Raw genomic sequence first — 27251 nt, 5'->3', positions numbered from 1 at the left:
TATATATACACACACACACATCATATAAAGATGGTTATGTTTGTACATAATATATATCATATAAAGATGTTTATCGTCAGCGCTGTTTGGCACTTTGGTAACACATTTACGCAGTTGGAATCGCAGACAGCATCATGATTAATGAAATCTCATTTTAAACAATAATGGGGCGTGCTCGTTATAAATACATTCCTAGGGCCTGGGAACAGTGTGTTAACTGCCTTGTTCAGGGACAGAACGACAGATTTGTACACTGTCAGCTCGGGGATTCAATCTAGCAACCTTTCGGTTACTAGTCCAAACAATACAATTTTCACCAATTATTTAACTGGCATATCGTCTGCTGACTGGTTGTGTAACCTCTTCTGCCAGGAAGTCCTTCATAAGGATTAGTAACACAATAAATACATCGCAAGACAGACTGACAGGAACCTCTGACTGGATGTAATTACAGCCACCATCCACTGAGATGTTGCACTGTATCGCTACCATCTCTATCCAGCACACACACTCATACTCTAGCCATTACCTGGCAGTATCCCCACTCACACCATTTTGTGTTTACCTATGCCAACTCTAGCTGAGGTGTTTCATGCGGCATATCTGTGTTGTGACTGCTACGAGAACGAACTCTGATCTGGGGAAACGATCGGCTCAAACATGAACGGCTTCAGTAGGTTTATTGGCTCCCTAACTAACAATTATTTCATTCTCTGTAATAAATTCATTCTCAGACTTGGAGCTACTCTGTAAATTCAGCCATTTTGTGGTGTTCCAAAATGCTCTCTCCTGCCAGTGACGCAACAATGCCAATATGGCGATGTACACTTACAGTCAGCCGGCGTTCTATATCATAGTGTTTCCATTCCCCTTTAAAGACTGTTTGTACATAGTCTTTAAGAAAAAAAATATTGGGACAAATTCACTTGTGTATTTAAGCAGTATAAAGTTATGTATTTGGTCCCATATTCATAGCATGCCATGACTACATCAAGCTTACAGTACAGCATCAGTACAGCATCCACCCAGCTTTAGCCACACCTTACAGTACAGCATCCACCCAGCTTTAACCACACCTTACAGTACAGCATCAGCACAGCATCCACCCAGCTTTAGCCACACCTTACAGTACAGCATCCACCCAGCTTTAACCACACCTTACAGCACAGCATCCACCCAGCGTTAGCAACACCTTACAGCACAGCATCCACCCAGCGTTAGCAACACCTTACAGCACAGCATCCACCCAGCTTTAGCAACACCTTACAGCACAGCATCCACCCAGCGTTAGCAACACCTTACAGTACAGCATTCATCCAGCATTGTAATACATGTTTTCTTACTTGAGAGAGACAGATGTGCAGTGTGAGAAGACAAGCCTTTGAGGAGAATTTAAAAAATGAAACAATAGTGATGACAATAAAAACTTTTAAAAAGTTGAAATGTAGGCTACAGCTTCTCAAATGTCATTACCAGCAGAGAACCATTCCCCCAGCGATTACTAAAGCAAGTAACCAGTGTTCACGCTCTGGAGAAGAAGAAAAACATACTGTCATTAACAACCAACAATATGAGATGAAGGAAAATTAATTTCTGCTAAATAAGAAGTACTGTAACTACAGTACCAGTCAAAGTTTGGACACACCTACTCATTCCAGAGCTTTATTTTTAATATGTCCTACATTGTAGAATAATAGTGAAGACATCAACTATAAACACATCATTTTAAATTTTTCAAAGCAGCCACCCTTTGCCTAGATGATAGCTTTGCAGCTTTAAAAGTGAATTGGTGGAATTTATTTTCTTATTAATGCATTTCAGCCAATCAGTTGTGTTGTGACAAGGTAGGGGTGGTATACAGAAGATAGCCCTATTTGGTAAAAGACCAAGTCCATATTATAGCAAGAACAGCTCAAATAAGCAAAGAGAAACGACAGTCCATTATTACTTTAAGACCGGTGAAACTCTGTCCTTTGGTCTGATGAGTCCAAATTTGAGATTTTTTGCTTGCAACCACCCTGTCTTTGTGAGATGCGGAGTAGGTGAACAGATGATCTCCACATCATTCACCACAGTCGAGAGTGGATGAAACATTAATGTTACATGTCAGTTACAATACTAGCTCAGCACTGAATATACTCTAAATTCATTGTTCAGTTAAACAGCATTTATTTTGCCAGTTACATCTGTCATCTAAATAGCCAGTTCCTGCTCTGCTTGCTTTTACAACTCAGTGATAGAACGCAACAGATACAGTGCATTCGGAAAGTATTCAGACCCATTGACATTTCTCAAATTTACTTAGCCTTCATTTTTCCTCCTCATCAATCTACACACAATACCCCATATTGACAAAGCAAAAGCAGGTTTTTCTAAATGTTTGCAATTTATTTGATTTATAAAACTGAAATATCACATTTACATACAAATTCAGACCCTTTACTCAGTACTTTGTTGAAGCACCTTTGGCAGCAATTACAACCTCAAGTCGTCTTGGGTATTTCCTATTTGTTTTATGTAACCTTTATTTAACTAGGCAAGTCAGTTAAGTACCAATTCTTATTTACGAAGACAGCCTACACCAGCCAATCCCGGACAATGCTGGGCCAATTGTCCCTATGGGACTCACACTAACTACCGGATGTGATGCAGCCTGGATTCGAACCAGGGTGTCTGAAGTGCCGCCTCTTAACACTGAGAGGCAGTGCCTTAGACCGCTGCGCCACTCGGGGGCCCCATGACGCTACAAGCTTGGCACACCTGTATTTGGAGAGTTTCTCCCATTCTTCTCTGTAGATCCTCTCAAGCTCTGCCAGGTTAGATGGGGAGCATCGCTGCACAGCTATTTTCAGGTCTCTCCAGAGATGTTTGATAAGGTTCAAGTCCGGGCCCCGCTGGGCCACTCAAGGACATTCAGAGACTTGTCCTGAAGCCACATCTGCATTGTCCTGGCTGTGTGCTTAGGAAGTTGTTGTTGTTGGAAGGTGAACCTTTGCCCCAGACTGAGGTCATGAGCACTCTGGAGCAGATTATCACGGATCTCTCTGTACTTTTCTCCGGTCAACTTTCCCTCGATCCTGAATAGTCTCCCAGTCCCTGCCGCTGAAAAACACCCCCATAGCATGATGCTGCCACCACCATGCTTCAAAGCAGGGATGGTATTGGCCAGTTGATGAGTGGTGCCTGGTGTACTCCACGTGACACTTGGCATTTAGGCCAAAGAGTTCAATCTTGTTTTCATCCGACCAGATAATGTTTTAGGTGCCTTTTGGCAAACTATGTGGGCGGTCATGTGCCTTTTACTGAGAAGTGGCTTCAGTCTTGCCACTCTACCATAAAGGCCTGATTGGTGGCGTGCTGCAGATATGGTTGTCCTGATGGAAGTTTCTCCCATCTCCACAGAGGCACTCTGGAGCTCTGTCAGAGTGACCATTGGGTTCATGGTCACCTCCCTGACCAAGGACCTTCTCCCCCGATTGATCGGTTTGGCCCAGGCAGCCAGCTCTAGGAAGAGTCTTGGTGGTTCCAAACTTCTTCCATTTAAGAATTATGGAGGCCACTGTGTTCTTGGGGACCTTCAATGCAGCAGAAATATTTTGGTACCCTTCCCCAGATCCTGTCACAGAGCTCTACGGACAATTCCTTTGCAACATGACTTGTTTTTTCTCTGACAGGCACTGTCAACGGTGGAACATTTTATAGACAGGTGTGTTTCATATCCAATCAATTGAATTTACCACAGGTGGACACCAATCAAGTTGCAGAAACATCAAGGATGATCAATGGAAACAGGATGCACCTGAGCTCAATTTTGAAAGTCTTATAGCAAAAGGTCTGAATACTTACAGTACCAGTCAAGAGTTTGGACACACCTACTCATTCAAGGGTTTTTCTTCATTTGTTTGTATGTTATACATTGTGCAATAATAGTGAAGACATCAAAACTATGAAATAACACATATGGAATCAAGTAGTAACCCAAAAAGGGTTAAAGAAATCACAATATATTTTAGATTTGAGATTCTTAGTCTCCCTTAGCTTCCCTTTGCTTTGATGACAGCTTTGCACACTCTTGGCATTCTCTCAACCAGCTTCACCTGGAATGCTTTTCCAACAGTCTTGACGGAGTTCCCACATATGCTGAGCACTTGTTGTCTGCTTTTCCTTCACTTTGCAGCCCAACTCATCCCAAACAGTATAAATTGGGTTGAGGTGGGGTGATTGTGGAGGCTAGGTCATCTGATTGAGCACTCCATCACCCTCCTTCTTGGTCAAATAGCCCTTAAAGCCTTGAGGTGTGTTGGGTCATTGTCCTGTTTGAAAAACAAATGAACATCCCACTAAGCGCAAACCAGATGGGATGGTGTATCGCTGCAGAATGCTGTGGTAGCCATGCTAGTTAAGTGTGCCTTATTCTATATAAATCACTGACAGGGTCACCAAGATTAACTTTATCGAACAAAAATAACATTTATTGTCTAACATGGAGACCTGTGAGTGCCATCAGATGAAGATCAAAGGTGATTAATTTTAACGCTATTTCTGACACCTCTCCTTGGTTGGAAAATGGCTGTATGGTCAGCACTTAGCCACAGAAAACCAAACATAATCGCATGGTGTGGTTTCACGGTAGAGCCTTTTTGAAATTGGACACTGTGGCTGGATTAACAAGAAGTTTGTCTTTAAAATGCTGTATAATTCTTGTATGTTTGAGGAATTATGAGATTTCTGTTGTTTGAATTTGGCGCCCTGCAATTTCACTGGCTGTTGGCGAGGTGGGACACTCATGTCCTGAACGATTTCAGAGAGGTTAACGTTAGAAGCCTCCTACCTAAGTTTGCTTTATTCACCGCTTTAGCACAATCCGCCAACCTGGATGTCCTAGCCGTGTCTGAATCCTGGTTTAGGAAGGCCTGCACCCTCCCGCCCGCCTAACATCACTACTCTGGACGGTTCTGACTTAGAATATGTGGACAGCTACAAATACCTAGGTGTCTGGTTAGACTGTAAACTCTCCTTCCAGACTCACGTTAAGCATCTCCAATCCAAAATTAAATCTAGAATCGGCTTCCTATTTCGCAACAAAGCCTTCTTCACTCATGTTGCCAAACATACCCTCGTAAAACTGACCATCCTACCGATCCTTTATGTGTGACTCTGTGCTCTCGTTTTTGTCGCACTGCTTTGCTTTATCTTGCTCAGGTCAAAGTTGTAAATAGGAACTTGTTCTCCACTGGCTTACCTGGTTAAATAAAGGTGAAATAAAATATATATATATTTTTTTAAATGAAAGTCTAATTCACGCAGTCAAATCAAAATGTATTTGTCACAAGTGTAGACCTTACAGTGAAATGCTTACAAGCCCTTAACCAACAATGCTTTTAGAAGTTAAGATGTATTTTTTTTTATTAAGTAAAAAATAGATAAGAAAATATTTGAAAATAAAAGTAACAAATAATTTAAACAGCAGCAGTAAAATAAAAAGTGAGGCTATATACACGGGATACCGGTAGAGTCAATGTGCGGGGGCATCGGTTAGTTGAGTTAATATGTACATGTAGGTAGAGTTAAAGTGACTATGCATAGATGATAAACAGAGAGTAGCAGCAGCGTAAGAGGGGTTTGGGTAGCCCTTTGATTAGCTGTTCAGGAGTCTGATAGCTTGTGGGTAGAAGCTGTTTAGAAGCCTTTTGGACCTCGACTTGGTGCTCCGGTACCGCTTGCCGTGCGGTAGCAGAGAGAACAGTCTATGACCAGGGTGGCTGGAGTCTGACAATTTTAGGGCCTTCCTCTGATACAGCCTGATAGAGGTTCTGCATGGCAGGAAGCTTGGCCCCAGTGATGTACTGGCCTCTGTAATGCCTTAAGGTCGGAGGACGAGCAGTTGCCATACCAGGCAGTGATGCAACCAATCAGGATGCTCTCGATGGTGCAACTGTAGAACCTTTTGAGGGGGAATAGCCTTTGTCGTTCCTTCTTCACGACAGTCTTGGTTTTGTTTTGGTGTGTTTGGACCATGATAGTTTGTTGGTGATGTAGACGCCAAGGAACTTGAAGCTCTCAATCTTTTCCACTACAGCCTGATGAGAATAGGGGCGTGCTCAGTACTCCTTGTCCTGTAGTCAACAATCATCTCCTTTGTCTTGATCACGTTGAGGGAGAGGTTGTTGTCCTGGCACCACACAACCTGGTCTCTGACCTCCTCCCTATAGGCTGTGTCATTGTTCTCGGTGATTAGGCCTACCACTGTCATCGGCAAACTTGATGGTGTTGGAGTCGTGCCTGGCCATGCAGTCATGAGTGAACAGGGAGTACAGGATGGGACTGAGAATGCACCCCTGAGGGGCCCCCGTGTTGAGGATCAGCGTGGCGGATGTGTTGTTACCTACCCTTACCACCTGGGGGCGGCCTGTCAGAAAGTCCAGGATCCAGTTACAGAGGGAGGTGTTCAGTCCCAGGGTCCTTAGCTTAGTGATGAGCTTTGAGGGCACTATGGTGTTGAACACTGAGCCTGTAGTCAATGAATAGCATTCTCACATAGGTGTTCCTTTTGTCCAGGTGAGAAAGGGCAGTGTTGAGCCCGGAACATTTTCCAGTCTGTACTAGCAAAACAGTCCTGTAGCTTCGCATCTGCTTCATCTGACGACTTTCTTATTGACCGAGTCACTAGTGCTTCCTGCTTTCGCTTGTAAGCAGGAATCAGGAGAATATAATTATGGTCAGATTTGCCAAATGGAGGGCGAGGGAGAGCTTTGTACACATCTCTATGTGTGGAGTAAAGGGGGTCTAGAGTTTTATTCCACTCTGGTTGCACATTTAAAATGCTGATAGAAATTAGGTAAAACTGATTTGAGTTTTCCTGCATTAAAGTCCCCGGCCGCTAGGAGCGCCACCTCTGGATTAACGTTTTCCTGTTTGCTTATGGCCTTATACAGCTAGTTGAGTGCAGTCTTAGTGCCAGCGTCGGTCTGCTGTGGTATATAGACAGCTACGAAAAATATAGATGTAAACTCTCTTGGTAAATAGTGTGGTCTACAGGTTATTATGAGATACTCTACCTCAGGTGAGCAAAACCTCGAGACATCCTTTGATTTCATGCACCAGTTGTTGTTTACAAATATACATAGACCGCCACCATGTATTACAAGAGGCAGCTGTTCTATCCTGCCGAAAAGGCGTAAAAACCCGCCAACTGTATGTTAAGCATGTCGTCGTTCAGCCACGACTCTGTGAAACATAAGATATTACAGTTTTTAATGTCCCGTTGGTAGGATTTATGTGCTTGTAGTTCGTCTATTTAATTATTGATTAATTGTAAGTTGGCTAATAGGACCGATGGTAAAGGTAGATTACCCTCTCGGCGACAGATCCTTCCTTACAAGGCACCCGGACCGTCGTTCACCGTGCCACCGTCTTTTCCGCCTACGAATGACGGGGATGAGGGCCTGGTCATGTGTCTGGAGTAAATCCTTCCCGTCCGACTCGTTGATGAAGAATTCCTCCAGTACGGGGTGAGTAATCGCTGCCCTGATATTCTTTTTGGTCATAAAACACGGTGGCAGAAACATTATGTACAAAATGAGTTACAAATAACGTGGGGAAAAAGAAAAAAAACGTACACATTAGCATAATTAGTTTCGGGATCGTAAAAACGGCAACGGTGTCCTTCTGCGCCATTATTAAGCAAAAACCAGTCTCCTCTGAACAGTTGATGTTGAGATGTGTCTGTTACTTTAACTCTGTGAAGCATTCATTTGAGTTTCAATTTCTGAGGCTGGTAACTCTAATGAACGTATCCTCTGCAGCAGAGGTAACTCTGGGTCTTCCTTTCCTGTGGCGGTCCTCGTGAGAACCAGTTTCTTCATAGCGCTTGACGGTTTTTGCGTCTGTACTTGAAGAAACTTTCAAAGTTCTTGACATTTTCCACATTGACTGACCATCATGTCTAAAATAATGGACTGTCATTTCTCTTTGCTTATTTGAGCTGTTCTTGTCATAATATGGATTTTGTCTCCTACCAAATAGGGCCATCTTCTGTACACCAACCCTTCCTTGTCACAACACAAATGATTGGTGCATTAAGAAGGAAAGAAATTCCACAAACTAACAAGGCACGTCTGTTAATTGAAATGCATTCCAAGTGACTACCTCATCAAGCTGGTTGAAAGAATGACAGGAGATAAAGATTTCATCAAGACAAAGGTTTTCTACTTTGAATAATCTCAAAAACATTTTGATTTGTTTAACACTGTTTTGGTTACTACATGATTTCTTATGTTATTTAAAAAACTTTGATGTCTTCCAAACCAGTTTGGACACACCTACAACGTCAAACAAAGACAGGCTGATCATTATACTCGTAAAGAGAAGAGATTACCTTTTCTCATGAACTGTAATTCCACAAAGCAGGAATATACGCAGAGAACAAACACCAAAGGGAGACAGTTTGTCATCATTATTATGACTTATACCAGAGTAACACTTTGGGTTGTGCCCATCACGCATGGCACGAACACACCTGTTGAGGCCTATATTGACCAACTATTGCGGTTATAAAAGTGAAAACAGAATGATAAACTTGGACTATAAATCTGCTCAATCTAGGACGATAATGATATTAACTGTAAACCAGAAAGATAAATTGTAGGCAACATTTGTAGCATAAACACTCAGTGAGACTGTTACTCACAACATAGGAAGTTCTATTAGCTTAGAGAAATGGTCTATCCGTGATCACCGCCATCATGTGGATCCTCCATAGCCCACCACACTACTCAGATTGTTTGGCCTCATTGCTGTCCGCGACACACTTCTTTGGGTCTCTGAATCGATGTAGTGAACCTCACAGTAATCCAGAACGGCAGGGTATTGGCAAGGAGTATTTCAGTCCCCGTTTCATGCACATGTCTCACCTCCGTGAATGCACTACTCTTGTCCTGAACCTCATTGGAAAAGTCAGGGGAAAAACTCCACCTTTGTCCCTTTCCAGTGAAAAGTCCTAAATTAATTTCCTCTGAGCCGGACCATCTCCCTGTCAGTGTATGGTAAGAATTTACTGAGGACAATCGGGGGTTGCGTGGGGCTGGTACTGGGCGCAGTGTCCGTTGTGTTCTCTCTGGTGTGTCCTAAAATAGGTTGCGTAAAATGTCTTTCACACAATCCACTGTCTTTATGTGGATTTCAATTTTGTCAAGTTTCATTTAGGCGGGTATTCTTGTCCTTCAATGTTGATATCCTCTTTTTCGGCGTTTGTCGAGTGTCCACTTTTGTATTTCAGCCCACTTTCGCAACTTTCTCTTCTAGATTTTTGTTAATTTTGAAAATCTCCTTTAGAACTGGGTCATCATCAGGCTGTTATTCTCCGCCATTTTCCTTGCTAGCAGAAGCTAATATATATGTCCAATAAACAGACGTTCAAAAGTCAAAATGTAAAGCAAAAACGACTGGAAAGTTATTCAAAAGCAGGTGTAGTGAATCAAGCATCTTGGGGTTACCTGAAATAAGTCAAAGTATATATTTTAAATGTTCTAATTTATTTTATCTTTATTTAACTAGGCAAGAAGAACTCAACAACATCGACATAGACACAAGTTACCTGCTATATTTGGGGGAACGGATTAACACAGAGAGAACTTGGCAAAATAGAATGCATGCTTCTGTAGTACGAGTAGGTATATACAGTATCATCGGTAACAATTGTGTACAAGCCACCTAGCTAATAAAATACTGGGGCTTGCGGTCATTAGTTACATTTCAACCACAGCGATTCCCCAATTGAGGCGCAACAGAATTCACCCGCAAATGCAGGAACACCGGAAATAATAACTAAACCAACGAATGAGAAATGGTGGAGGCTACTAAGAACGAAGATAACCCACCCATGGGCACATTTGCTACTGAATTCAATAGAAATGCAAATGCGACGGAAACCCATTGAATTTAAGATTCTTATTCTGTAGGCTACATGTTGTGTGCCACGTCATCAAGCACCGATTTATATCCGCAACAAGTCCATTTGGTGGAAACACACCACTAGTGGTATAATGGCAAGAACAACAAACGTATGCGGAATTTAGAATATTTGTATGAAAATATGTTGCCAATTGGATGGAAACCTATCTACAGTCCCAATACTTTTGGAACTCACTGTATGACTCTGGTCGTGGCTAAATCTGGTGTAAACAATGCACGTTCGTGAGATTTGATGCTTCATAATCATGGTTGCTTGCCAGCGACCTTTACCAGGCTGTTACAAGTGTGGATTATTTTGCCCTTCTCACGTAGTAGCCTATCCCGACCAAAAGCCCTTCACCTGTCTAATCATCAATCAATGTGATTTTGTTTAACTGAATCAGTCTCCGTCGGTATATTTCGTTATTTGATCTCTGACTGGGCAAATAAGTGGAAGTACGAGGTAGCCAATCTATTCGTTTGCTAATGCATCACTGATCAGACACATTTAGCATGCCATATGTAGCATATATCAAGTGTATTATTTTACTGTTGATTTGCGTTTAGGCAACTCGAAAAGCCCCGGAGGTTGTGAATTATTAACACAATACTTAAATACTTTTGAAAATATAGATTGCTATTATTTTCTGTGCGTATCACCCTACGCCTGATCCCTACTAAGCGTAGAATAGGCTATACGCCCAGGTGTAGCTCATTGAAGGGTTTACACCCAGATGGTTCCTATTTGCACCAAACCTGAAATCTATTTTATTGTTTAATATCTAAATTGTATTATGTACATATTATATACATTTAATAATATTATACGTGTTATTGATACCTAATTAGCAGACAATAGGGTTAACAGACATGGATTTCTGAAATAGCCTATTCACTGACCTCAATACATGAATGTAATATAGATTTAATAAAATACATTCAATTAAATAAACACTCACTCATTAAACTTGTCTTCACTAACTTATCTACATGTAAGGACATTAAATATTTATTTTTCAATTAAATTTGTACTCACTTAGTATCATTTGTACTGATGCTCATGAGAATCACCTGGTCCCAGTTGTCTGTATAGTATAAGGTGCATATAGCTATCTATACCTCACTTTCTACAAACTCTATATTTCCATTGAGCTCCCACGGTCTCCAGGAGTGTGCACTTGTTCACGCCCCGTTATGCATTGGATTAGTGCAAGCATGGCTGGAGGAAGGTTCCACCATATTCCTCAACTCTCACACCATTCAGTTAATTGAAAGGCGTGTGCAAAAGGATAGAATGTCGTTATAGAGCCTATCGTGCGGTCCTATGCTTACGGTCCAAACACTTAAAAGACAACCTCGTCCACTTACCCTCGCCTTATGCCCTTGGGGAATCCCCGTCACCATCTTGGAGGTTCAAATGATGAGCCAAGCAAGAGAAGTTTGCAACGTAAGCCCCTCGGCCCGAGTTTAGTCGGGCTTTGCGAGTGTACAATTATGTTCACTCAGAGGCCTGAAACTCCCCATAAGAAAAGTCCGCGAAAACTTAACTACATCAATGGAGAAGTCAACATACAAGTGTAAGTAAAAACGAATGCAAATAAATGTAAATGTTGCTACTACGTAAAAAGCAATTGTTTGGTTATCTTTTGGAAATTGTATAAATAAAACATGTAAACTTCATTAGAAGTTCCAGCTAGGCAGGCTGACGTCAGTTAGCTAATTAATTTGCTAGCTATCATACATTATATTTAATATAAGTAGGCATGCACTCATTGACTGTAGCACATAGAGCCCACAAGCTACCGATGGCTGAAAACAGTCATCGCAGATTGAATGTGTGACGAATTTCCGAACAAAATAATTCCTTCCTCGTCGCTTTTAAAAAAAAAAACTTAAATAATAAATATTAACAAATATTTTATATAGATATATATATATCAAATATACAGAGGACAATTGGGCTAGGGGGTACAATATCACATTACACAAGGACCATACATACACGTTTTATTCTAACAGCTCTTTTGTTAGTATTTGTCCTAAAATAGTTCAATTTATTTTTGTAAGGAAAGACTGTGGTGTTTTGTTTGTAAATTTACATTTGTGAATGCGAAATTTGGCCAAAAGAATAATGAAATTAATTACATACATTTTCAGCATATTTCGATCATAGGTAAAGAATCCAAACAGTACATCTCCCCACAATAGTGTAAAATCGTCATAAACGTGTTCAATTAAATCTACTGAGTCTTGCCACAGTTTCCTTACATGAATACAATGCCAAAAAAGATGCAACACCGTTTCTGGGTGGTCATTACAAAATGTACAATTTGAGTTAGTTTTCCTTAAACTTCTTCATATAGTGGTTGGCAGGATAATATTTATGAACGATTTTAAAAGGACACTTGTTAACAAGTAGGTATGTGTGTGGCAACATCCAAACCTTTTTCCAACAGATATTATCAATAAATACATTCCAATAAGGCATGACATAGATACAAACCTTGTTTCAGCAGGATGTCGTATCGCTCTGTTGTTGAATGGACCAAAAGAGAAACAAATCTTTCTTACTGACGAGTCCACAGGGTTAATGGAAGGTAGGGTCTGAGGGTCAGGTTCCTGAATGATAAAGCAACACCTGAGGGAATGGCATCTAAAACGATTGCAAAATCTTTAGGTGTTACAAGGACCTGGCAAAGTGATAAGAATTCCTTATAACTAAGTTTTAAAAAACTCTGCATTTACAAGTTGGCTCACCAATAGGATATTATTTCAGAACCAATATTCTAAAAACAAATAATTATTTTTTATACAATATCTCGATTATTCCATATATAATATCTGTGTGGAGAAAAAAATATGCTTATCAATTAAAGGACCATGACAAGAACCTGCTGATGAAAAGCAGAAAGTTTCACTGGAAATGTGTCAATATTATAATTGCAAAACAACAGGAAGTTAAGGCCACCGAAAGTAGAGAAGACATGAGGAATCAAATTCCACATAGAAGTGTCGTCTTAGTAATTGTTTTATCCAATTGATCTTAAAAGTATTATTTGAGGTAGTAAAGTCCAGATAATTCAGCCCACCATACTCATGTGTTCATTATAACAGTTTTCCTAATGTAATGTAATGGGCAAGGTTTCTCCACAGCAAGGTGAAAAGCATCTGGTCTATCTCCTTGCTTATTTTACCGTCAAGATATAAAGATAGCGCGCCATTTGATAGCCTAGAGATACCGTCAGCCTGTGTTTTTTGTTCAAAGAAATCACCCCAGCCAGTGGTTGAGCATTATTTATTATCTGTAGTTAAATCGGAAACAGCACGTTAAATTGTGCAGGGATTAATTATGTTGATGGCTGTCGATGGTCAAATCTGTAGCATGAAAACTGTGTTAGCAGTGAGTTTGTGACCACTACGTCGGTGCATGCTAGCTAACACACTTATATACAGCAATCATATACCAAAGCACATCCCAGAAAGCCCCTCAATCCCTAAAATGTACCATATACCCACACATGTATAAATCAGCAATGTACAGCAAACTTGTACACATTGTAAAATATAAACATAGAATACAGTATTCAGAACGTGACCTATCCCTTGCATCACATTTTCATACTGGGGAGACCTGACCTTCGATCTCCCCCTTTCTGCAAGCGGGGCCAATAACAACACGCCTTAATGTCATGGGAATTGAACCAACCAATAAGAATGCTTGAACATGAAATGCATTTCCTTAGCGGCAAGTGGAAACATAACCAACCATAAACAACCAGGCGCAGCGAAAGCACCTAAAAATGGTCAAAGACCCCAGCCACCCCAGTCATTAGACTGTTCTCTCTACTACCGCATGGCAAGCGGTCCTGGAGTGCCAAGTCTAGGACAAAAAGGCTTCTCAACAGTTTTTACCCCCAAGCCATAAGACTCCTAAACAGGTAACCAAATGGTTACCCGAACAATTTGCAAGATACTTTCCGATTGAGCCAACATGCAGTTTACGGTGAAGGCAGTCTCCGCTAAAGCAGGAACATCGCCTTTAAATTTCACGGTGGAAAATCGGCCTTTCGCAAAGCGGTTGGAATAGAGCCCTAATCTCTCCTCAGAAGCAACAGTGACAGGGACGGTCAAAAACAACTTGATTGTGTTATATAAATAATCTAATATAAAGCGTTACTAGCAGACCAAAGCTCTGGTTAAACCGGATGCCCTCAGATAACTCAGGGCCCAGTGTCTTCAGTCAAGTCTAGAGCCTGTGTGCAATAACATGATTATCCAAAGGACACACAGCTGCCATCACGCAAATATTACTCTCCTGTAAAACTACAAAGAGCATCCTGCAACACTAACGAGCTTAGAAGTGCCAAGCTATCTCGCTGACATTGAACCCTGCATGCACTCCTGCAAAAACAGGAAACACCTGAGCCTAAAGCAGACATTACCAATATCCACGTTTCCTTGACACACACACATTTCATGAAGCACTGTACACACACTCTACCCACCCTACTGGTCAGGTGCCAAGAGCAAAGGACTTTGCTGTGCACCAAGGGGGCCCGCACTGGCTAGAGCAAGGTCCGCCTCCAACTCTTTGTGACCAGTCAGAGGACCAAAACGACAAGACTCCACCTACTTTATTATATGTATAACAATGAATGTAACCTTTGAATAAGGTCTCTTTTTCACCTGACTCCTTATCGGGTTATATGAACTAGATCCGTGCACGTAAAACTGCGGGACAAGATATCTTTGACCAATAAACAGCCTTTTTGATACACCTGATTCCACTCTGTCCAGCGTCGTTGTTTTGCATTCCCTCTCCAGTATGAAACACCAACAATTGCCGTGGCAACATCAGGGAAACTGGGCAGAAGGGAGTGGTGCTTTAAATACAGCAGTTCAGCAACTGCACAAACTGCACAAAAACACACGAAATCTGCTGAAATACATTTTGTACATATATGTGCGAATTGGATGTGAGGCTGGGCTACCGCAGGAGGCATTTGCCTTCTGGTAGGCCGTCAATGTAAATATGAATTTGTTCTTAACTGACATGCCTAGTTAAATAAAAAGGTTTTAAAAATAATTAAGGATTGTATTTACTTTCATTAATCCCTGAACTAAATTACTTCAGCTGCATTGCATGGCAAATCTCTAACATTACTACAGTAAAGAACAATGACAAGTGATCGACTTTGAAATTTATTTTAAAAACCTCTTAGATGTTAAATCCCCTATTTAGGGACTTTGAGTGGTTCTGGAATGGTCCCTACTGATATTTTGGTGTACAAGGCACTTTAGGAGTGACACGTCACATTTTCAGGTCCAACCCAAAAAATAATAAATTCTCTCTCCCTCTGAGTGACTGAACCCAACCTGGGATAAAAGCATATTGAAAAGGGGACAGTCTAGCGATTTCAGCAATCGTTGTTTCATCTCGCTGTGATACTCAGTCAAATTTAGAGCCCAGATCAATTTTATTTGAAATTATTCCAAATAGTATTTGAATCCAGGTCTGATTTTAACAAGCAGCCTCGTCTCATATATATATATAAAAGATGATTACAACATAAAGCCCAATTAGCCATTAGTGACATGTTAACTTGGTCAGAAACGTTGGTTAGGCTGATAGATATGTGACCCGTCTTTCTTCGGGCAAATTTGTTATGATGACTAACTAGGCTAGTACTGATAGAGAGACGAGACCTGTCAGTATATAGGTGAATGGCAGTAGTTGACAAGATTGCTGTGTACGGTAGTATGTAGGTCTACAGGACACTAGATGTGTATAACCATGCACCATGAGTCAGTATGTCCATGAACAATAACAGGGGGAAGATCATAAGACTGGATATGTACCATGTGTGCGGTGCCTCCAGCTAATATGCATAGTCACGTGAACGGTTAGATAGGCAGACTTTCACTCCTTGTGACTAAACCATTTGTTCCATTGTGCCAGGCAAGCTCAATCAAGACCAGATAAAAGTATTTTAAATTATTCCAAATAGTATTTTTATCCAGGTCGGATTTGAACACAACCAGCCTCATCCCATATATAAGGATGAGCCAGACGGCTCTCTGTGGTCCCCCGGCACACAAAGCTCAACTATTGATTAGGCCTAAACCTACGTTTAGACGAGACAATTATTTTACCTGGGCTACAGCAACACCGTGCAATAAGGAATGTTTTATTGTTATCGAGTGAGTACACATGCATTGTCTATAGGCTGTAAACTGTGGTGATAAAGTCATTTGAATAACCGCTCAAACTTCCTGTTTTGTTTCATGTCGAAATAACTGCATAGCCTACAGCCTAGGCCTGATCATGCAACCATTTGTATCAGTTTGGATCTATTCGACAGTTTAGAAAGTCCAGAAAGGCACATTATCAGTTCACTCATGGTGTATTTTGTCAGAATGTAGCCCGGTGTTAAAATAGGCAAATACTACTCCATTTTTGCCCCTCCCCCTCCCTACATCTACACCTAATTCCCATCATTTCTAATCTACGATGTTTGTTAACTTCTGTTAATGCATTCAATATATTAGTCATGTACCGTTTGGTCTCATTGTCGGAGTGGATATGAGTCTTGCAGAACCCACAACCTATGCTACACTTGTGAGAAACAAGTTGTTTTTCATTACATTTGCGAGTTTTTTTCCATTTATTCGTAGTCTTTCGTTTGAAACGATTCTGTCAATGTTTAGTAAGGACGCGAACCTGATTACCGTATAGCAGTAGGACTAGTCTACCTGGTCTGCGCGCAAATGTACACCTATAAAATATTCCCATTTGGGGGATGGCTGATTTAGTATTTCTGATTGTCTTAACTCACCACCACTAATGAGCTGTGGAGCTTCTCAGAGTGAATTCCCTTCACTTGAAACGGCAATTAAACAAAGTATTTTTTTAAATAATCAATTGAGAAGGACATTAGTTACTCAAAGTATTTGAACAATATGCTTCAATGTTTTTATTTGTTGGCTTTATGCATGTTATTACATAGTTGGCAATAGTCACTTGTAGATTTGTATAATTTAGAATGTAGATCAACCACAGACAATGAGTCTGAATGAAATGACTGTTCCACTAAGATGTGCATATGAAAATCATAACTGGCACGCAGATTGGTATAAGTGGTAAGAATAATTGGCACTAGGAATGGACAAAGTTTCCGAACCCTGGCTATTACCGGCAACTTCAGGAGCATAAAGGTAGAACATGCGAAGGCCAGCAGTAGGAGGGTCAGGAACAGGTATTTTTCTTCTGTTTTAGGCTCTCTTGAGCTCTGGCTCTGTAACGTGTACGCTAAGAATCGGGAAGCAAGTACAAGGAGTGAATTTAATAAATAATGGAATGAAACACGAGTAGCAAACAGACAATGGCTGCGTTTCAAACTCATCGGACACAACGTCGTCCACTTACCCACGCCTTATGCCCTTGTGGGGGAATCCCCGCGGCCTCATTTGTCGACGGTCCAAATGATTTGCCAAGCAAGGGAACTTTGCAACGTATGCCCCCCAGCCCTGTTTTTTTTTAATAGAGTTTGCGAGTGTACAATTGTGTTCAATTCGGGCCTGACAAATTACTCAAGGGCTGCATTCCAAACACTTAAAATACACACACACCCTATCCCTTCAGCCCTCAAATTAAGTGGACACTTCTGATGAAGTATCATTACGTCTGACGAGTATATCCTTGCAGGGCAAGGGAGGAATGAATGCATTTTAAATGGACCGCCCTTGCCCGGAAATTCACTCGTTCGTCCCGTGGCGATTGTGTTTTCAGGTACAGGTAGCATATTGTTGCTTTATATGCACTATACAGGCCACGAGGTGAACATAATTACAATCGTATGCAAAACGAGTGCTGAGGGGCTTACGTTGCAAACTCCCCTTGCTTGGATAATCATTTGGACCAACACAAATACAGTTGAATTCGCAAGTTTACATACACCTTCTCCAAATACATTTAAAGTTTATTTTTTACAATTCTTGACATTTCATCCTAGTAAAAATGTCCCGTCTTAGGTCTGTTAGGATCACCACTTTATTTTAAGAATGTGAAATGTCAGAATAATAGTGATTCAGCTTTTATTTATTTCATCACATTCCCAGTAGGTCATAAGTTTACTTGCACTCAATTAGTATTTGGAAGCATTGCCTTTAAAAATTTTAACTTGGGTCAAACATTTTGGGTAGCCTTCCACAACAAGTTAGGTAAATTCTGGCCCATTCCTCCTGGCAGAGCTGGTGTAACGGAGTCAGGTTTGTAGGCCTCCTTGCTTGCACATGCTTTTTCAGTTCTGCACACAAATGTTCTATAGAATTGAGGTCAGGGCTTTGTGATGGCCACTCAAATACCTTGACTTTGTTGTCCTTAAGCCATTTTGCCACAACTTTGGAAGTATGCTTGGGGTCTTTGTCCATTTGGAAGACTCATTTGTGACCAAGCTTTAACTTCCTGACTGATGTGTTGACATGTTGCTTCAATATATCCACAAAATTGTCCTGCCTCATGGTGTCATCTATTTTGTGAGGTGCACCAGTCCCTCCTGCAGCAAAGCACCCCAACATGATGATGCCACCCCCGTGCTTCACGGTTAGGATGGTGTTCTTCAGCTTGCAAGTCTCCCCCTTTTTCCTCCAAACATAACAATCATTATGGTCAAACAGTTTCTTTTTGTTTCATCAGACCAGAGAACATTTCTCCAAAAAGTATGATCTTTGTCCCCATGTGCAGTTGAAAAACCATAGTCTGGCTTTTTTATGGCGGTTTTGGAGCAGAGGCTGCTTCCTTGCTGAGGGTCCTTTCATGTTATGTCAATATAGGACTCGTTTTACTGTGGATATAGATACTTTTGTACCCGTTTCCTCCAGCATCTTCACAAGGTCCTTTACTGTTGTTCTGGGATTGATTTGTACTTTTCACACCAAAGTACGTTCATCTCCAGGAGACAGAACGCGTCTCCTTCCTGAGCGGTATGGTGGCTGCGTGGTCCCATGGTGTTTATACTTGCGTACTATTGTTTGCACAGATGAACGTGGTACCTTCAGGCGTTTGGCTGATGTCTTTTGATCTTCCCATGATGTCAAGCAAAGAGGCATCGAGTTTGAAGGTCGGCCTTGAAATACATCCACAGGTACACATCCAATTGACTCAAATTATGTAAATTAGCCTATATAGAAGCTTCTAAAGCCATGACAACATTTTCTGGAATTTTCCAAGCTGTTTAAAGGCACAGTCAACATAGTGTATGTAAACTTCTGACCCACTGGAATTGTGATACAGTGAATTATAAGTGAAATAATCTGTAGGTAAACAATTGTTGGAAAAATGACTTGTGTGATGCACAAAGTGGATGTCCTAACCGACTTGCCAAAACTATTGTTTGTTAGCAAATTTGAGGAGTGGTTGAAAAACGAGTTAATGACGCCAACCTTAGTGTATATAAACCTCCGACATCAACGGTATGTCCGTGGGGATTCCCCCAAAGCCATAAAGTGGACAAAACTGTGTCTTTTGAGTTTGAAACACAGGCTGTGTCTTCATTATTTAATCAAATAGTGTGCCCAATGCATCAGACAAGTTCAGTAAATACAGTTGATTTTATTTAAACACATGTCTGTATATGGAAAAAAACGTTTTAATATTTTGGCGATTGGTCGACAGAAATGACTATAGACAGACTCGTGACCTCTTTTCAACAGGATCTGTGTTTTCCCACGATTGTATTTGAAATCACGCGAAAGGCCTGGATTGGCTGCATGCTGTTCGCTGACAGATTTGCCGCACCTTCATGACTGTAGCCATGCATTGTGATTGGGCTACAGACAATCCCCAGCTAGGCAATTAACAAAAACAAGTATAGGCCCACTCCAGGTGTATTATTCGGAATTATTTAATTTATTTCTAAACCGACATCTGCAATTCTATAACTTTGGCAAATTTATTCAAATTAACAAAGGATGCTGCGGCACCTCCATCACGCTTCCCACGGCATGGATTCTATAAGAACATCCATGATGACATACAACGCTGGAGAGATTAAGGTTGCACGCTCATGTCTATCAGAGCCGGGAGCGAGAGAGATCGTAGAACGTGAACCCCATTCTAGTTCTGTGATAGTTACCGGCGCGCTTCTGCTTGGTCTATATAGGCTCAAATATTACGCAAACCATTTACTCGGGCCAGTACAATACGAATACATTTTAAGAAAATCAGGCACGGTTTTCAAATTACGTTTTTTAAGGGGCAGCCAGGAGAATTAAAGAGGAATCAACTTGATTTAACTCTGATTGCTTTTATTATAATTTTTACATTGCAAACATTGACAATTATTTTTCATGACACTTTAAAATAACAATTAGTGGGTTCTGAGTGCTTCTCCCCTATGTGCACATTGGCCACAAAATGAGGTGGAAACGGACCTGCACTTCCTAACCTCCTGCCAAATGTTACTATATTAGAGACATATATTTCCCTCAGATTACACAGAACCACAAAGAATTCAAAAACAAATCCAATGTTGATAAACTCTCATATCTATTGGGTGAAATACCACAGTGTGACATCACAGCAGCAAGCTTTGTTACCCGTTGCCACAAGAGTGCAACCAGTGTAGAACAAACACCAGTGTAAATACAACCCATATTTATTTTCCCTTGTTTTACTTTAACTATTTGCACATCCTTACAACACTGTATATATACACCCTGTCTTATTCTTTTTGACCTTTTGTGAGAGTAATGTTTACTGTTCACTTGTTATTGTTTTCCACTTTTGTTGATCTATTTCACTTGCTTTGACAATGTAAACATATGTTTTCCATGCCAATAAAGCCTGTTGAATTGATATTCTGAGAGCAGGCTCATGTCTCCTTTCTCTATACATAAAAACCGTATAACAACAAGTGTCTTTTGAAAACTGGTTCATACATCCCAAAATGATTAGTGGTTCATACATCCCAAAATGATTAGTGGTTCATACATCCCAAAATGATTAGTGGTTCATACATCCCAAAATGATTAGTGGTTCATACATCCCAAAATGATTAGTGGTTCATACATCCCAAAATGATTAGTGGTTCATACATCCCAAAATGATTAGTGATTCATACATCCCAAAATGATTAGTGGTTCATACATCCCAAAATGATTAGTGATTCATACATCCCAAAATGATTAGTGATTCATACATCCCAAAATGATTAGTGAATGTGACTACGGGCTTTAAAGACATTAACGCCAACCTATTTCGTTCAGCAAGTTAATCAAGTGTTTGCTGGCTTAGCTAGCCATGTTAATGACGCGCTAACTAGCACCATCAGTCAGTGCACTTTAATGGCACGCTAACTAGCACCATCAGTCAGTGCACTTTAATGGTGCGCTAACTAGCACCATCAGTCAGTGCACTTTAATGGTGCGCTAACTAGCACCATCAGTCAGTGCACTTTAATGGTGCGCTAACTAGCACCATCAGTCAGTGCACTTTAATGGCGCGCTAGCTAGCACCATCAGTCAGTGCACTTTAATGACGCGCTAACTAGCACCATCAGTCAGTGCACTTTAATGGCACGCTAGCTATTGCTAGCAGGTGATTTATTTGTGATTCAAGCCTTTAAATGAATTATTAAGTGAGTTTATTTTCTTACTACCTTGAAAGGTTTACATAAAAAGGGTTGTACTTGAGCTCTGTGTTATGGATTGATGTCGCTTCACATTAAGGGCATGTATCAGTACTGTTGCTCCTATCCAATCAGTGAACGTGTGGCTCTGACCATCCTGTCAATGCCTGTGGGTCAGTTTTTGGTATTTTTTTACTGCAGGTATGCTTTACTGTAATTTTGTCATTTTCTAAAATGCAACGCATTTATACTAGGACCTTGTGCATTGAGCCCGAAAGTGAGATTCTGAGACAAGTGAATGTCCTGTCAATGCCTGTCATCACTGTTTGATAGCTTTTACTGCAGATAACAAAACAACCAAGTCAACCTGAAGGGTGGGTGTCCGTGTGCCGTTCTTCTGGGTTGCTATAGAAAGTTGGTTACACGTCATTGCGCAACAGAACAATAAACATTTCTTCACTTATCTACTAAATCATATCACTTATATTTACATGTAGTGACATTAATTTAGTATTTTTTTAATTGACTTGTAACCATTGTGTAGAATTTTGACTGCTGTTTCTGACAATCACCTGGTCCCATTTGTCTGTACAGTATAATGTGCACCTACAGTAGCTGTCTATGCCTGTCACTTTCTACAACATGTTTCCAGTTAGCTCCAACACCACTCTGCATGCAAAAACACTGTAACAACAGCACAGTAACACCAGTCTGCTTCTCCCTCTCCTGCTGCTGCTTTGTCTGTAAGGAAATATTACATCCACTGTGTTCCCAACCAACCACTCCCAGTTCCTGCATGCAAACCCACAAGATGCAATTCCTCCCCTACCAACCAACCACGTCTCCTACCAACACAATAACAACACCCGCCTCCCTGATCTCAAAACCCAGAACCAAATCTTGCAGACGTTGGGAGTGAGCAACTACTGCCTCCCCAAGGACACGCTGCAGGCACGGCCTCTGTTTACTAGTCTCATCTTCTTGTCTTCTACTTCTACTTATACCTAGGATGGACTTGAGGTTCTAAAGAAAATTTGACAAATTTGCAAACTTAAAAAAAAATATTATAATAATTATTTAAAAAATGGTTTTGCTTTGACATAATTGGGTAGTGTGTAGACTGACGTAGAATATAATAGTGACATAACAAAATGTGGAAAAAGTCAAGGGGTCTGAATACTTTCCAAATGCACCGTATATAAACATCGCTCTCTAGGCGGCAGGGCAGTTGTGATGAGAGAGACTAATTACTCAACAGGCTAGCTGTATGGTCCTCTCTCTCCAGCCTGGTGGGGATCTTATCTGATCTATTTCTGGAGCCACCCAGGAGTACATCTTACTGTGCATGCTAGAGCTCAGAGGACCATCTCCAAGACTTCTAGCAGGTTCTAGAATGCACCATGTCACAGCAGTAGAGGCTATACAAATAACCGCCTCCAAATAATATCTACTGTGCAAATAAATACTCATACAATTAATTAAGGTAATTCTGGCACTTAAGACAATATTAACAACATGCACAATCTAAAATATACACAAACCTGCAAGATAACAGTACCATCAACAATACAGTTACACTTGTAGGAAAGTAGCAACAAGTACTATTAGTAACTAAGCATTGTTTAGCAGCATAAACACCCCAACTGTAGACCCCACAACTCACTCTTAGATGCATGCAATCTTCCAAATTAACACAATCAACTTGGTCACCAGCCAAAACTCAAGTCGTCTTCTTCTGACCAATAGGACACTCTGACCTGGGGTGGGAGGGGTCAGAGTCCAAATGCCCATTTGGCTGGTTGGTGAAAATGGAAATAAAAAAACATTTAAGATGAGATCTGGAAATTAGAATCAAAGCAGTTCTTTACTTGGGAGGGAGTGGGATCTCTTGATACAGCCAGGTAGTAGATGTAATATGGTCCTGGTCAGTTCTTTACTTGGGAGGGAGTGGGATCTCTGTTACAGCCAGGTAGTAGATGTAATATGGTCCTGGTCAGTTCTTTACTTGGGAGGGAGTGGGATCTCTTGTTACAGCCAGGTAGTAGATGTAATATGGTCCTGGTCAGTTCTTTACTTGGGAGGGAGTGGGATCTCTTGTTACAGCCAGGTAGTAGATGTAATATGGTCCTGGTCAACATTAGTGACCCCTCCTGTCTCAGCCTCCAGTATTTATGCTGCAGTAGTTTGTGTCGGGGGGCTAGGGTCAGTTTGTTATATCTGGAGTACTTCTCCTGTCCTATTCGGTGTCCTGTGTGAATTTAAGTGTGCTCTCTCTAATTCTCTCTTTCTTTCTCTCTCTCGGAGGACCTGAGCCCTAGGACCATGCCCCAGGACTACCTGACATGATGACTCCTTGCTGTCCCCAGTCCACCTGGCCGTGCTGCTGCTCCAGTTTCAACTGTTCTGCCTTATTATTATTCGACCCTGCTGGTTATTTATGAACATTTGAACATCTTGGCCATGTTCTGTTATCATCTCCACCCGGCACAGCCAGAAGAGGACTGGCCACCCCACATAGCCTGGTTCCTCTCTAGGTTTCTTCCTAGGTTTCGGACTTTCTAGGGAGTTTTTCCTAGCCACCGTGCTTCTACACCTGCATTGCTTGCTGTTTGGGGTTTTAGGCTGGGTTTCTGTACAGCACTTTGAGATATCAGCTAATGTACGAAGGGCTATATAAATACATTTGATTTGATTTTGATTTGATTAGTGCACTATATAGGGTGTCATTTGGGACACGGTCAAGTCTATATTTCTTCAGAAAGGCGTTGAAAGGATCATATATTTCCTGATGTAGTCATCGCAGTACAAAGGTGCTAACAATGCAGCGATGATTCATTCACTAGACTGCCGTAGAACACTTCAGACTACTTCCTGCTACATGCCCGGAGGATCATCCATAGAAGATTTTCTCTTGCAGACTGGACATTCCCGATTTCCCTTTTTTCTCCAGTATTCATTTAGACAGGCTTTGCAGAAGTAGTGACCACAGGTCAGATTGACAGCCTCCTTGATGTCACCATCGCACAGTGTACAGCGTGGAGGACTAGGTCTAGATCCTTCACCACCCATTTTCTCATCCAGTCACGATCTCTTCTCTGTAATAGACTTGAGGTTAGACGCAGTACTTTCACTTTCTAAAAAGACGGCGTGTTCTCTTCAGCTACACTTTGAACGTACTGTTTTTCAGTCCTGAAATGCGGGCATCCTTTACTTTTAAGTATAATATTAATTAAATGAATCAAGAGACACATATTTTGTGCTATTGATTTCAAATCTAACCTTCTAAAAATCTTTGCCCACACGCAAGTGTCTTACTTCCGCAAACAACTTCCTCTTTCGGTTTTATGGCGAAATGCACACAAAAGGTGTAATATCGCCACCAACTGGACGGGAGTAAAACAATATTACAAAATACAAATAAATTCCTTACAGGGAATTTAACATGAATCCCCTAAAAACAATTTATTTTAGCATTTTCACCCCAATTTCGTGGTATCCAATTGTCTTGTCTCATCACTGCAACTCCCGTACAGACTCGGGAGAGGCAAAGGTCGAGAGCTGTGCGTCCTCCGAAACACAACCCTACCAAGCCGCACTGCTTCTTGACACAATGCCCATCCAACCTGGAAGCCAGCCACACAAATGTGTCGGAGGAAACGGCGTACACTGCGCCGGCCCACCACAGGAGTCACTAGTGCGCAATGAGACAAGGATATCCCTGCCGGGTCTCCCGGTCGCGGCCGGCTTCGACAGAGCCTGGACTACAACTCAGAATCTCTAGTGACACAGCTAGCACTGCGATGCAGTGCCTTAGACCGCACCGGTCGGGAGTCCAAAAACACATTTTTACATACAGTGGGGCAAAAAAGTATTTAGTCAGCCACCAATTGTGCAAGTTCTCCCACTTAAAAAGATGAGAGAGGCCTGTAATGTATCATAGGGACACTTCAACTATGACAGACAATTATATTTTTTTACATTGTAGGATTTTTAATTAATTTATTTGCAAATTATGGTGGAAAATAAGTATTTGGTCAATAACAAAAGTTTATCTCAATACTTTGTTATATACCCTTTGTTGGCAATGACAGAGGTCAAACGTTTTCTGTAAGTCTTCACAAGGTTTTCACACACTGTTGCTGGTATTTTGGCCCATTCCTCCATGCAGATCTCCTCCAGAGCAGTGATGTTTTGGGGCTGTTGCTGGGCAACACAGACTTTCAACTCCCTCCAAAGATTTTCTATGGGGTTGAGATCTGGAGACTGGCTAGGCAAAGTGTTTTGCATGCATTAATGTGATAATGCAGGGTGTTGAAAGGGGCTAAAGCAAACAACCAAAAAGCCACCAAGAAACACAATCTATAAAGGTGTCTGCATGGAGAGAGTCTCCTCCATGAATGTGGAAGAGGTGTATTTATCCTGGGACACAGCGGGCCCAGGTGTGTCTGCATGGAGAGAGTCTCCTCCATGAATGTGGAAGAGGTGTATTTATCCTGGGACATAGCGGGCCCAGGTGTTTCTGCATGGAGAGAGTCTCCTCCATGAATGTGGAAGAGGTCTATTTATCCTGGGAGACACCGGGCCCAGGTGTGTCTACATGGAGATAGTCTCCTCCATAAATATGGAAGAGGTCTATTTATCCTGGGACACAGCGGGCCCAGGTGTTTCTGCATGGAGAGAGTCTCCTCCATGAATGTGGAAGTGGTGTATTTATCCTGGGACACAGCGGGCCCAGGTGTTTCCCATGTAGCTGACGACCCTCCCAACTCCACCAGCATCCTAATAAGGAAACAAGAACAAAGAGAGAATACGGCAGACAGAGTGGGAGGGTCGTCACACCTGTCATTGACCAAATGCACAACCAACACTTCCTGTCCCTTCAAAGTAGGAGTTCACCATTCACACTTAATTGTATACTTTGTCGTCTGTTAATAGCTATTAATTAATCTATTAATTCCCAGATGGTGATATTTTTCCAATTATACTTTATATTTTAAATTATAAGAGTGACAAATATGTTTATTGACCTATTAATGAAATGTTCCTGTAAATTGTTAAACTGATATCCTAGCTCCCTAGTTAACCATTTGTTATCTGAGTGTCATAGACTATATCTTTTCAGAAGAGTTGTCATTTCAGAATGAGGGGTGCTGTAGCTCTGCTGGTGTTGCTATTCTGTCTGAGGGCATGAGCTCAGGAAAGGAGGAGTGGAGTGGTCAGAGAACGACATCCTTCAACAGAGAGACAGTGAAGAGGTAGAGAGCAGGATGAGTTTCAGATTAAGAGCTAAAGGACTGAGGCTACAGAGACGCCCCACAAATGACTGGCCAGGCCACCACAAACACCTCTAGTACACTCCTCTCCCCACCCGCCACCTACTCACACACACCTACAATGTAGGGAAGATCTAAGCCTGTATTCAGTGTCTCAGAGTAGCATTGCTGATCTAGGATTACTGATCAGGGCCCCCTTGTCCATGTGATTAGCACCAAGCCTATCAGAGGGTGAGGTGGAGCCCTCACCATGTCACCACCCATCAATCACTCTCAGGCTAGGAGTTGTCTGGACAGGTCTTGGGTATCACTGATACTCACTCGTACATATCCATAAAACACACTCCTATCATAAACCATGGGGTAACATCAGAACTATATGTTTATTTTATTTGCCCAA

General features: G+C 41.4%; 1 pseudogene; it reads right to left on the bottom strand.

The window, feature by feature from the left end:
* LOC124006949 overlaps positions 1-11286 on the bottom strand; it is a 36633-nt pseudogene extending 25347 nt beyond the window's left edge.
* Between the last annotated feature and the right edge of the window lie 15965 nt (positions 11287-27251).

This window comes from Oncorhynchus gorbuscha, linkage group LG20 (genome assembly GCF_021184085.1).
Source record: "Oncorhynchus gorbuscha isolate QuinsamMale2020 ecotype Even-year linkage group LG20, OgorEven_v1.0, whole genome shotgun sequence".
Taxonomy (NCBI): domain Eukaryota; kingdom Metazoa; phylum Chordata; class Actinopteri; order Salmoniformes; family Salmonidae; genus Oncorhynchus; species Oncorhynchus gorbuscha.
The sequence above is the reverse complement of the archived record's forward strand: the minus strand, read 5'-3'. Positions and strand labels throughout refer to the sequence as shown.